The following is a 13,273-nucleotide window of genomic DNA, read 5'->3' on the forward strand; positions in this document are numbered from 1 at the left end:
GAGAGGCCCCAGCTGGGGACTTGCAGAGGGCTGTTGATCCAGTGCTGGGTCCAGGGACTACCCGCAACCCACCTGCTCAGCATCTGCCCCCACCGCATTCCGCTTTCATCTAGGAGAAATCAATTTTGGTTCATTCAAGAAGCAGCTCAGACAAAGACTGTGTTTGCCTCGGGCAAAGTGCAATTCATTAGTGGCTCAAAGCTCCTTGCCTTATTTTAATAATCTGATTAGCACTTTCTGAGGTGGGCTGAGCAGAGGGGCTGGGGGGGGGGAAGTGGGGTGGGGGTGGTGGGAGGTGGTGTGTGTGTGTGTGTGTGTGTGTGTGTGTGTGTGTGTGTGTGTGTGTGTGTGTGACTGTGTGGTGCAGGGTAGAGCCGGAGAGCTTCATTTTGGAGGGGAGGACCTACCCAGTGCTAGGGAGGGTGGTGCAAGGTGATCGGGGAATTTGCAAACTATTATAAGACCCAAAGGTCTCTGTGTTTGTTTTGTTGTTTTGTTTTGTTGCAGTTTGGACGGATTTTCAGAGCACACCTTGCTTGCATGATTCTGGGCTTATTCCTTGCTCAGGGATCGCTCCTGGAAGGTTTAGGGAAGGTCTGGGTTGCCCAGGATGGAAGGGGGGATGGGGGGCGTTAGCTGCTTGCAGGGCAAGTGCTCTATCCAGGGTGCTACCCCTCTGCGCCCCCCCACCCCCACCCGGGCAGTCGTTTGTTTTTATTTTCCCCTCTAACTATGCTAAGGGATAGGAAGGCGCAGAAGGGGCCACCCCTTGGCGGGACACGCACTAGCAGCAACATTCCCATATTTGGCTTTGGCTAGGATCTTGCTGGCAGCACCCCGTACCTTCAGTGTGCATGCAGGCAATCCTATATATCACAGCGGGTTCTTGCCACGAAAATGGAAGGTACAGAGCCCCTGGGCAGCGCCCCGGCCCTCCGATTTGGGCCCGGGTCCGCTGCGCTAGAGCCAAGACTGCTTGCAGCCCCGGGTCCACACCCCGCCCCGTACGCAGCCTCCCTCGCCCGCAGCCGCTCCCGGCCACGCCCCGAAGCCCCTTTCCCGGAGCCGCCGAGCTCGCCGGGCCGTGCAGCTGCCGCTCAGTAATTAGGTCCTGTCCACCCGCAAGTGCCCGCGAGTGCGGATGCAGGGGTCACACCGACAGACGCCCCCGAACACCGAAACCCGCTGCGGCTGGGCGGTCTCCTGCGCGCTGACCCAGGCGCTGCGGCTGGCCTCGCTGCTGCCCTCCAGCTCGGCTCCTGCTCCTGGGGGACCCCCGCGGCCTCCTCCGCGCCCCTCCCGCGCGCGTCTGCCCACTTCCCCCCCACCCCCCACCCCCCACCGCTGCCTCCCCCGGGAGCACAGACAGTTCATTCAGAAGCATAACAAGTCCGCAGATTGGCTGAGGGGATAACGAAGTGACTCAAGAGCATCACGGAATCATGATGCATTATTTATGAACAGAATTTCTTCCAAGATGCTCACTTCCCCCACTCTCGCCTCCCTAGAGTTTTCGGAAATGCATCCGCTCGGATATGAAGCATATCTCTGACGATGTCAAACACAGCATTAGGCTGTGCTCACCGCCTGCCGAGTGGCTACTAAATTACAGTGAGTGGCTCTTTTAAAAACGGTTGAGTGATACAGGTGGAGTCCAGACTTTCCCTTCTGGGGAAAGAGAGGTTTTGTCCTTAACGATCCTTTCAGAGAGGTCCTTGGGGGCTCTCTGGGCTCCTGGGGTCCAGGCAAGTCACTATGAATATGGGAATCAGGGCTCCACCTAGGTTCTCCTCATCAGAACACACTCAGATTTGCCCTCATCCCATGCTCCCTGTGAATCGGTCGTGTTTTAAAGCCAGGTGTGGTCTGGAGAGATCAACAAAATATGGGTAGGTCACCTGCCTTGCACAAGTCTGACCTGGGTTGGATCCTCCACTCTATATGGTCAGTCCTCCGAGCCTATCAGGAGTCATCCCCGAACTCTGAGCCAGGAGTAAACCCTGAGCAATGTGGGATGTGGGTCCCAAACAAACAAAACAAAATGAAAAAGCAATGTGCTCCTGTGTTCCTGCCACCGGGCTCTGTGCAGGCTGTGACCACTGGTGATTGCAGTGACTCACTGCATGTGGCCACCTGGAGTAGAGGACATGTACAGACCAGGGTTATTTGGGTGCTCTCAGTAGCCAGAATCTTGGAGAGCTACCTCCAAAGGTGACCAGGAGCCCCCCTTGAGGGTTTTGGGGATACCCATGTGGGTTACATAGGTCCCTGATTGGACAAACTGCCTGATAAACTGACCTAACTCTGCTCAAGCCAGGCTGTCCCCAGTCCAGGCAGCTGCTGCGCCTCTCTTAGTCCCTGAACTGTCCCCTTCCCAAGCACATGGTGTGAGCAGAGAGATATGGATGATGACTCTGTCTTGTTCCGTGGCCACTTGAAGTGACTCTGGGTGACAGCAACTCTGGGAACCTAACTGGGCGCTGTGAGTCAGGGTGCATTGCAGAAAGGGCTGTACTCGGTGACAAGGATCACATTTAATCCCCCTCCTTTGTGTGTAGAAATCAGCTTCATTTAGAATTTCCTGGGTCACACTTATGCCTTATTGTGGGGGCAGGGATCAGAGCCGATTGGCTAGGTCACTTCTGGTGCTAGCAGTATTTGGGGCAAGAACTGTGCCATTCCGTGCCTGCTTGGATTTTTAGATGTATACATTCTGCTGGCTATTTGTAGCTGCTTACCCAAACAAATGTTCCTCTCCTCCATGATCTGAAAACTCTCTTATTAGGTTTCTGGCTTTTGTACCAACAAACCTTTACCCTACCAGCAGATCTCATACTCAGAAGCATCACTATCGTTGTGGAATAGGGATTCCATTCATTACCCAGCTTCAGCCAGGCTGGCTGTGGGATCCAAGAATTTTCATTGCCAAACAACACTGATGCTAGGGTCGACTTGCTCCACTTGGGGAGTCCTTTCTAGAGGACCCTCACTCTGAAGCTCCAGGGGACATGTGTGATCTATCTTATCAAGGGGCTGAAAATGCTCCCCAAACTGCTGAATCCCTAGTACTATAAGAAATGTCAGTGACTTCTCAGAAACTTCTCTCAGATTCTTCTGAGAAGTTTTTAGACATGGATCTTCTGTCCACCTAGGACCTTGGTGGGTGGGTGAGGACATTGTCAGACCAGGTATGACCACAGTTATCTCCCGAGTCAAGAATACAGGAGTTAGGGAGAAATTGTACAATGGGTAGGATGCTTGCCTTGCATGAGGCCAGCCTGGGTTCAATCCCCAGCATCCCATATGGTGTTCCCAGCACCTCCAGGGGTGATTTCTGAGCACAGAGCTAGAAGTAACCCCTGAACATTGCCAGGTGTGGTCCTCAAATAAAAAACCCAATTAAATACAGCAGTTAAGGGGACCATGGGAGAGGAGAAGCCAGATGAAGGTGGCCTAGAAGCCCCTGTGCAAACTTAATGCCAACCTTTTTCTCATTTCCATAAGAATTCATTTTTGCATTAAGTCAGTGAGAGGTAAGCTTTGAACTTTGGCTGGCTGGAAACATCCTCATTTTCACAACAACATTTACTGATGAAACCTAAAACTTATGAGATTAAAGTCCCATTATCACACAGTGGGAAGGCAGAAAACATAAACTGAAGTTTGGACTTTCCATCCTATTTGGGGTTCTGATATTTGAAGCACTTTTTTCTCTTCAGGATGGAAGGTCAGAGGAGCAAGATCAACTGCTCTCCCATCTGTATTCTGAAGAGTCAGTGGACCATTCCCCAGTCAAAGGGAGACTATCAATCATCATCCTGATGGCACGAATGTCCTCAAATATGCATCCAAGAACAGATCACAGTGCTCCCGCCATCCTGGTTTCCCTAGAATCATTAGTTACCACTTCAGATGCAGGTACTCAGGAGTGCAGCCTGGAGGGGTCACTGTCTTTAGAACTGGAAAGAGGGGCTTCTCATTCACAGTCCTGCTCTGCCCCCCTCTCTCCTACCACCTCTTCTCTGAAAAGTGGGGAGCCATGGTCCTCAGCGAATGGCTTATCCAGCAGACAGCGGACCTGTGGGTCAGCCTGTTCTCTTTTCTGGAGAAAGAACCATGACCCACAGACTGCACACCCACAAGGTAGGGACTTGCTCCCAGTCACAGGCAGGATGCTGCGTGCAGCCTGAGAATTAGTTCAGGTGGCTCTTACTCATGATCACACAGCAGGGTCTTTCCCCGACAACCTTCACTGCCACATCAGGATGCTGTCTCTCTGCCTCTCAGGTCTAAAAAGCACCAGCGTGCATTTTCCATAATCCCAGCGCAGATGGTGGTAGTCAGAATGGAACTGTGGTTTTTTTTGATGGGTAAACCCCAGATAATAGCCGAGCTACATGCTGATTTTTGATGTGTATTTTGTTGGTGTTTCAAAGCCATGTTTATATATTTTTAATCATTAGATAAAAAATCAGACCAAGATTTTAATTGGATTTTCCTTAGTTTTAGATCATGTGAATCAGTCCTAGTGTATTCCAAATTTGTAACAAAATGGGCGATGGCCAGAGATAGATCTTGGTATATGTCATCTAGACAAATTGTTTCTCAGTATCATAAACAGGAATTCAGTTTTTCCCCAGTAGACTGTGTACATGGACAATAAAGGTTAACTGTCACCACAGTCCAAAAAAGACAGTGCCCAAATTTTGTGTTGGCACACATAAGATCAATTACAAGGCATAGGGCAAGGATGAGTCTGGAAATTCCCTTGCTTTCATTCTTCACTTCATACAAATAAGTACCTCTATCTAAACATTTTGCTCCATGTACAACAGTGCAAACTATCAAATTAATGTTAAAATATGTATGCCCTAACTTATGATTTATAATATCAGTGACAAGTAGTAAAAAGGACAGGCATGCCATAAAGTTTATGGACGGGGTGATGGCACGCACAATGATGTCTCATAAAGAATGAAGGGGAGGGGGAGTTATTTATTCTAGTAGATTCACGAAGTAAAACACAGATAGACTGACTGGGTGGCTGCGTGCACAGAATTTTTCATAAACATCCCATGGTGTGCCCTGTTGTACGGCAGCCATACATTAATTAGAGCATTCAGCAGACACTGCAATGTGTTCTACGCACCCAAGTGAATCTTCATTTTTCACATGCAGGGCCTTACTAATTAAAATCAGCTTTGCAATTAAACGTGGAAAATTGTGTTAAACTTTCAAGCGTGGTTAGAAAAAAATGTAATTATTTTTAGGGTATTTTATTTTAATGCAAATGAAATTTCTATCAATATGAAACCGGTAAAAAAAGCAGGTATAAGGATTCTAATTTTTCTGTATCTTCCTCTCTTTTTCTGTCTTTTTTTTTTTTTTTTGGATTATAGATGCTCCTTTCAGTTGCACGTTGCAATGCTCCACTATCTCCCGCCAGTACCTGGCTCTGTTCCAAGGCTTTTAGTGAGTGCTCTCTGTCAAGGCATGAATAATACAGCCCCTAGGCTGTTGGCAGAATCCAAATGAGGCGTGCATACATCAGGAAGCAAGCCCTCCACTTTAGCTCCAGAACAAGCTCCCGTGAAGACAGGCAATTATTCACCCGCGGCTGCCGCCATGGCAATCACACTGGTGGGTGAAAAGGTATATGAAATGGAGAGAAATCAGAATAAGGAATATGCACAACAAGCCAGAGATAATCCAATTTCCTAATAGAAAAGAAAAGCGGCCATTTGGAGCTTTTAATTTTTAAGTTTCAAGATCAGATAATTTGATTCTGATATTTTCTCAATTCGGGAGGATTTAAACTCAACTCGTGAGTACCCACCACCTGACATCTGGGAGCTGGTTCAGTGTGCAAGACTCTAAAGCTAAATTTGGGGTCGAATATTTTATCAGGACCCCGTGCCCAGGTATATTTTAAAAAAATTCAGTGAAGTGTACATGTCAATCTATTAGACACTTTGCATCTGTTAAATCTATCAGAAATAAATTTGTAGCATTCACAGAACAGACGTGAAGAATGAATTCATGTGAGGGGGTAATTTCTTTCTCTCAAATCACTACTTAGAAACAAGTAAATCTACTTAATTTCAAAGGTATATGTGTACAGCTTTTTGTGTGTGTTTTGTTTGGGGGCCACACCCAGCAGTGTTCAGGGATCACTCTTATCAGGGTTCAGGGGACCATATGTGGTGCCAATTTTGGACCAACTGCGTACAAGGCAAGAGTACTACCCATTGTACTATCTCTCTGGCTGGTATATAACTACTCTAAGAAAAACAAAATTTAAATTATTTTACATTGTATAAAATTAATATGTGTTAGCTAACAATACAATCTTCTTGTGTCCTATTTAAATTTTAATTGTGCAAACAAAAATATTATGGTAATTTTTAGTTCATGGTAAGTTCAATGTCTCTAGCTATTCTAAACATGAAGTTGCACTTGAACAGAATTTGTTATGTCAACACAGAGAAAATAAAAGCATGAGCTATAAGTGTAAGACATTAAAATGTTCAATCTTAGTCACATTTTCTAAAGTGGAGTTTTGCAGACATGCTTTGACATTGGCATTTTAGCTCATATCTTACATTCATTCACCTGTATCTTGGTTTAATAAAAGCATCTCTTTATCAGGTATCCAAACCATAGTAAAACAATTCTAGATAAAGATATGTACAGTTTCTTTCTACCTCATCCTTCCATCAGATATCAGCCTTTGGTTTGGGAGGATGCCATCAGAAATCAGTGCAGCCCTCAATCCCACTTGTGGACCTGATGCAGGTCAGAGATCTGGTGTTTGGAGCTCAGAGCTTTGGGAAGCTGCTTTCTCCCCAAATGCTGAGCCAGATCACTGTACCAGACCTCACTGGAGTTTTCTGTCAAATAATTGCCCAAAGACCAGGAGGAGATACTGAAAAGTGACTAAACTCCAAGTTTGTGGGTTCAAGTAGTTTACTTTGTTCTTACCATGACCCCACCATGAAAATAGATCATGGCCGCAGAAAAATGCTTGCTTTATGCATACCCATGCACTAAACACTTTCAGTCACATTGGGGGACTATACTGTCCATGGAGGAGAAAAATCTTCTCATCCTATTTCTAAACTTGAGAATTTAAGCGTTGGAAAACTCACTTCAGCTGACCATGAGTTCCTTTTCATTCATTCTAAGGGTATCTTATGCTCCAAACCTCATTTAAAGCATAAATATCTTTAACAACCTGTTAGTATAGTGAAAAAAAGTTGTTACCACCCAGAGTGGCAGAATGAAGTGCACAGTTAGGTGATCATATGAGTTCTAAGAAAAAGGTCAGATTTTTCTGTTCATAGGAAAGGACTGAGTTGGTATATGGAGTCACAGGAAGGCTACACCTCTGGCCCTCATTTCATTTTGTTGTCATATTTATATTCAATACACTACAGCCTCGAGCAAAACAAACTAAAGTCTTATTTAAGTATCCTGACCCAATGATGTTTCGAAGATAAATGTGTGTTATACTGGTTAGCTACATGAGAGGCCTGGACTTGATTACATGTACCAGGGCCTAGAAATGCTGAGTGAGCTTGAATTCTTGGTAGACAACGCTTGGAAAGCAAACATTTATCATTGACTGGTAGAAAGTACACTTCTTTTTTTTTTTCCTTTTTGTTTCTCTGGGAATGGTGATAGCAAGTGTTCCCTCAGGAATCCAGCTACTCCTGCCACAACCTATGGTGTGATAGTTATGGAAGCACAGACTGCTAGGAGAGGACGTGAACGTTCCATAGAAGTAACTGCAACCAACCGTGTCCTAACTTCTTCTCTTCCCCAGCTATGTCTCCTATAATCTAAAATATCTATCTTCTATTGTCTATTTTAATATTATTTATTTCTATAGCTATTATCTATTTTTATTTTTAATATTATTTATTTCTATATTTTATTTTTATTTCTATTATCTATTTTTAATATTATTTATTTATATATCATTATCTATATTAAATCTATTATCTATTTTTTTTTCATTTGGTCCATAAGAAAAGGCGCATGCCACGTAGCAAGCTACCCGTGGCATATTCGATATGCCAAAAACAGTAACAAGTCTCACAATGGAGATGTTACTGGTGCCTGATCGAGCAAATTGATGAGCAATGGGATGACAGTGATAGTGACAGTTTGTTTCTTTGGGTGGGGGTGGGAGGATGCACCCAGCTGTGTTTAGGGGCTTAGTCCTGACTATGCACAGGGATCACTCCAGGAGGCACTTGGAGCACCATATGGGGAGTTGGGGATCAAACTTAGGTGAGGTGCTTGCAAGGCAAATGTGCTACTCACTGTAATATCTCTCCAGTCTCACTTCTGAAGAAATTGATGCGGTCTTATTAGACTATTTGTACTCTGTTATTGATTTTTCTCATTTGTGCCTTGGCAGCTAACCGACCCAGAACAGAATGTAATACTTTATTTAAACCTGCTACATCCTAAGTTTCTGGCAAAATTATGTTTCAATTTTCTTTGTGTTTAACTTAATTTATTTTCTATTAGACTTCAAACAACACAGTTATACATGCATTCATCAACTACTCTAAGTTGTTTATGAACTTTTTTTTTTTTTTGCTTTTTGGATCACACTCGGCAAAGCACAGGGGTTACTCCTGGCTCTGCACTCAGGAATTACTCCTGGCAGTGCTCAGAGGACCATATGGGATGCTGGGACTCGAACCCGGGTTGGCCGAGTGCGAGGCAAACACCCTACCTGCAGTATAGATTATTTTTGTTTCATAGGTAGAATTTTTGAAGGATATAAACAGATATAAACAGCCTTAACTCTTGCACCCTAATTTTTAACCAGGATATTAAATAGTGCATTCTATTGATAAAATTTTAATTAATTAATTAATTAATTAATTTTGGGGGATATCACACCCAGCAATGCTCAGGGGCTACTCCTGGCTCTGCACTCAGAAACCACCTGGTGGTGCTTGGGGAACCATATGGGATGCTGGCGATCACCCATCAGCGGGTGTTCAAGGCAAATGCTCTCCCAGCTAGACTATTGCTCTGACCCTAAACTGTGCATTCTTAATCAAATAATTATTTTCTTTCACAATAATGATTTTCTTTCCTTATTCTTGAATTTTTATGCACCCACAATTTTACGACTATCACCCTAAAAAGAATAGGCCATCAATTTCAGCAGCTACTCTGATTTTTGCCAATGACCATGAAAACAGCACGAACAATATCTTAGCTTACCACCATTTCTCTTCTATTAAACAATAAAATGGGATCATGATATTGAGACTAATACTTGATTTTCTTAGAAAAGTGCTTAAAGATCCATGAGTTCCTTAATAATGTATATAGATGATCGAATGAATAAATAAATGCCAGGAAGAAAAATATCTCTTTGCAGAATTCCGAATAATTTATGCAGATACATTCTCCTTCAGTTGATGAAACACAACATCTTTTCCTGTGAGACTGCTCATAGTGACTTCTTTTTAAAGAGTACAGGATGGTAAGGGAGAAAAAAAGAACTTTATAGTGCACAAATCTGAAAATCACTAACTCAACCGGGTATCAAGGTCTATATTATCAGTGTGAAGTCTTATTCATAGCATGAATACTTTATATGAGAATTGTGCCTTACCTCTGGTCTACTTTCCCAAAACTTATACCCCTTGTCTGGCTATGAAAAAAAGATATAGGTCAAACCCTGATTTATAGACATTTTAATATAGCATTCATAACTGTCATTAAAAATAGTAAAGTTTAGGAAAATACCATACTCTTGAGAATTTAAGGAGACATGAAAATCTAAAGTAATGTGGGTATTGAATGGAGCAGAAAAGGGATATTAAATTTTTAAAATAATAATAATACTATAAACTCTAGTTAATAGTAATCTCTGGATATTGGTTCATTAATTTGACAAATGTACCATACTATATAAAATGATAATTAATAGACTAAATGTGGAGTATATGAGAACTTTCTTGGCTATCTTTGTAGCATTTTTGTATATGTAAAACTATTATAAAATTAACTTTATTTAAAAAGTCAATACTAAAGAACTAACTGGTAGTTATCATATTAATGCTTTGTATCAGATTTCCTAAAACTTTTCTCTTTACATTGTTGATTTCTCACATCTACCTTAAATTATTTTTTGCTTGTTTAAATAAATAGATGCTTTAAGTACTAATAAATCATTTTACTCATGATAGATAAGTAAAATAAAATTGTTGCTTCTATTGGAATACTTTCACTTCAGATTGTATCATCAAGGACCTAAAAGATAGAACCAGAGAGATAGTACAGCAGACAGGGTGCTTGGATCACATGTGACCAGACTCAGTTTAATCTCTGGTTGCCAAGGATAGAACCCAGGTCAGCTATATGCAATGCCAGTGCTCTGTCTGTGTTAAAGAGGTCAAGTTTTAAAAGCAACCGTGTTGGCGTGGATGTGGGGAGAAAGGGACTCTCCTTCATTGCTGGTGGGAATGCCGAATGGTCCAGCCCTTTTGGAAAACAATATGGGCGATTCTCAAAAAATTAGAAATTGAGCTTCCATTTGACCCAGCAATACTACTTCTGGGTATATATCCCAGAGAGGCAAAAAGGTATAGTAGAGATGACATCTGCATTTCTATGTTCATTGCAGCACTGTCTTACAATAGCCACAATCTGGAAAAAAACAGAGTGCCCAAAAACAGATGACTGGTTAAAGAAACTCTGGTACATCTATACAATGGAATACTATGTAGCTGTCAGAAAACATGAAGTCATGAAATTTGCATATAAGTAGATAAACATGGAAAGTATCATGCTGAGTGAAATGAGTCAGAAAGAAAGAGATAGACAGAAATATTGCACTCATATGTGGAATATAAAGTAGCTGAGAGGTACAAGCTTGCAATGATGCAATTTCTGGCAGATATTTCTCTGGACTTAGTTACTAAAATACTAAAACACAGAAATCCAAGACTGTGTGGCCTCTGGTGCAGCCTTTCGACTTCATATCTCTTCATTCTCAGCAATGGAAAACAAATTATCTAATGCTTCCTTTTCAGCAGGTCCAACTTTAGGGGGGAGAAACTCCAAACAATAATAGTGAGTTTTTTTTGAAATATTGGATGTAATTAAAATAAAGTGAAAGTAAAGTGAAATTTATCAGTTACATAGGCGGGGTGGGGGGCTGAGGAGGTAGGGGGAGGGGGAGGTATACTTTGATTCTTGGTGGTGGAATATGTGCACTGGTGAAGGGATGGGTGTTAGAGCATTGTATGACTGAGACTTAAACCTGAAAGCTTTGTAACTTTTCACATGGTGATTCAATAAAAGAATAAATTAATTAAAAAATAAAGAGGTCAAGTTTACAATGTATCAGTAATGCTTGTGCAGATATCTATGTGCAGAAGTGTCAGTCAGAGATCAACTTTTGTGGTGAGAAGCAGTTTTAAATCAGAAAAAACTCAACACCAAATGTTATTTAAAAATCTTACAAATTAGAAATGGCAAGTCATAAAATTGTAGTTTAAAATAATTCTTATCTATTGCAAGAAGACTCAGTTAAGTTAAAATTTTTAAAGGTCATCCTTTACTTAACAATTATTATTACTGTATAAGCATAAAAAATACAACTTAAATTTCATTTGATACTTGAGTGGAGATTCCTCAATAGAGGAGGTTCAGACAGTGACATAAGTTTTAGCCATTCTTTAAGTTATATAAAAAATTCTGCAACTTTTTCGTTTTAAAGCTGAGAAAATTGAAGTCCAAAAATATTAAATAATTTGTCCAAAGCCCCTTGACTAATTAGTAGCACAGGGGAAAGTAGAACCTGCTCTCTGTTCTGGGAAATAGTTCTTTTTCTGAGACCATATTTTATACTTTAATTAACTATTTCCATTAAAATATTAGGAATTCTAGTAATTACTTAAAATCAACTCACGGAAAAGAATGACGACATTATTGTAAATTCATTTTTTGTTAATTTCTTCCCCCAAAGGATATTTCTGTGACTCCTCTCTCAAATTTCATCTAATTTACTCCTATAAGTGTCTGTGCTACTCTGTGTAGATCACTATCACATCCCTAAGCATGACAAAGCTGGGAGATCTTTAAACTTTCCTAGTGACCATTAAAGGACCTTTTGTTTTTTAAAAAGCAGGGAGAGAAATTTTCTCAGGACAGATGTGCACACATGCCATGCCTGTTCATACCAGTCTGTACCTTGAGAGAGTGCACCTTTAAAAGTCTTACTGAAATAATTCTTTGACAACTCCATGATTTTTTCTTCAGGATTATGGTTATGAAAATATATCTAGCTGACACCCAATTAAAACTTTTTTAGCCAAATGTAATCATTTCTTTTAGTAACAGTATGATAAAGCTTAACTATTGACTAATCAAGAGATGATTAGAGGGAAAATTAGATTTCACTCATGGTTTGCTAACTTGTTTTCCATAGAAAACATGAATAATGCATTTTAAAAACCTTATAGATTAAAAATTTACATAATACTCCTTTATAAAGGAGCATAAACACTCCAAATAAAATGTTCCTTTAAGTGATATGATTCAATGCACTGCCATTTTGTACCATGGCAATAAAATGATTCATTATATTTAATAATTTTCATCACAACATCCTCTTAAAGTAATGGTCATTCCTCTGCTTTTTAACAAAGAATGTCTCTAACTATTTCATCATAGGAGATCTTAAAAGTTCTCTGACTTTAAATGCTGGCATGGGGCTCTGGAATATAACTTATATTTTCCCTTTGATTTTATGAAAAGGAAATCAAAATAAATGCTTGCTCTCACTTATATATGAATGCTGCGCTAAAGAGGAAATGAAATGTGGGACAAGGGAGAAAGGTCATCGGTGGTCCCCTGGCATACTGCCATAGACACAGCTTTGAATTAAGTGGCCTGGGTTGTTGGATGGAATGATCCTAGTCTCAGAAAATTCCTTTATAAAAGATTAGTTAAAGGCTAATTATAATCTGTAAACATTTCTAATTCACCTTAACCTTCTCTCGAAAGGGATAGCTGTGTTACTATCACAAAGAAGAAAAAAACCCTTTTTGCAAAAGTAAATCAATCTGAGGATTGCCAGTCACAGGAGCGTTGGCTTCAGACATATAAAGCGCAATTCTGCGGTGATGCACATTTAGCAATAATTACCAATGACCACATTTCCTAGATGTACCACATGCATCTTTGTGCACCTCTGTATTGGACTGCATTCTCTGTCTTTAGGAGGATATTA

At 41.2% G+C, this 13,273-nt stretch overlaps 1 protein-coding gene across 24 annotated transcripts in view; it reads right to left on the minus strand.

The window, feature by feature from the left end:
* MYT1L (myelin transcription factor 1 like) overlaps positions 1–13,273 on the minus strand; it is a 513,839-nt gene that overhangs the window by 163,647 nt on the left and 336,919 nt on the right. The gene's annotated exons all lie outside the window — the stretch shown is intronic.

This window comes from Sorex araneus, chromosome X, assembly GCF_027595985.1.
Source record: "Sorex araneus isolate mSorAra2 chromosome X, mSorAra2.pri, whole genome shotgun sequence".
NCBI classification, from domain to species: domain Eukaryota; kingdom Metazoa; phylum Chordata; class Mammalia; order Eulipotyphla; family Soricidae; genus Sorex; species Sorex araneus.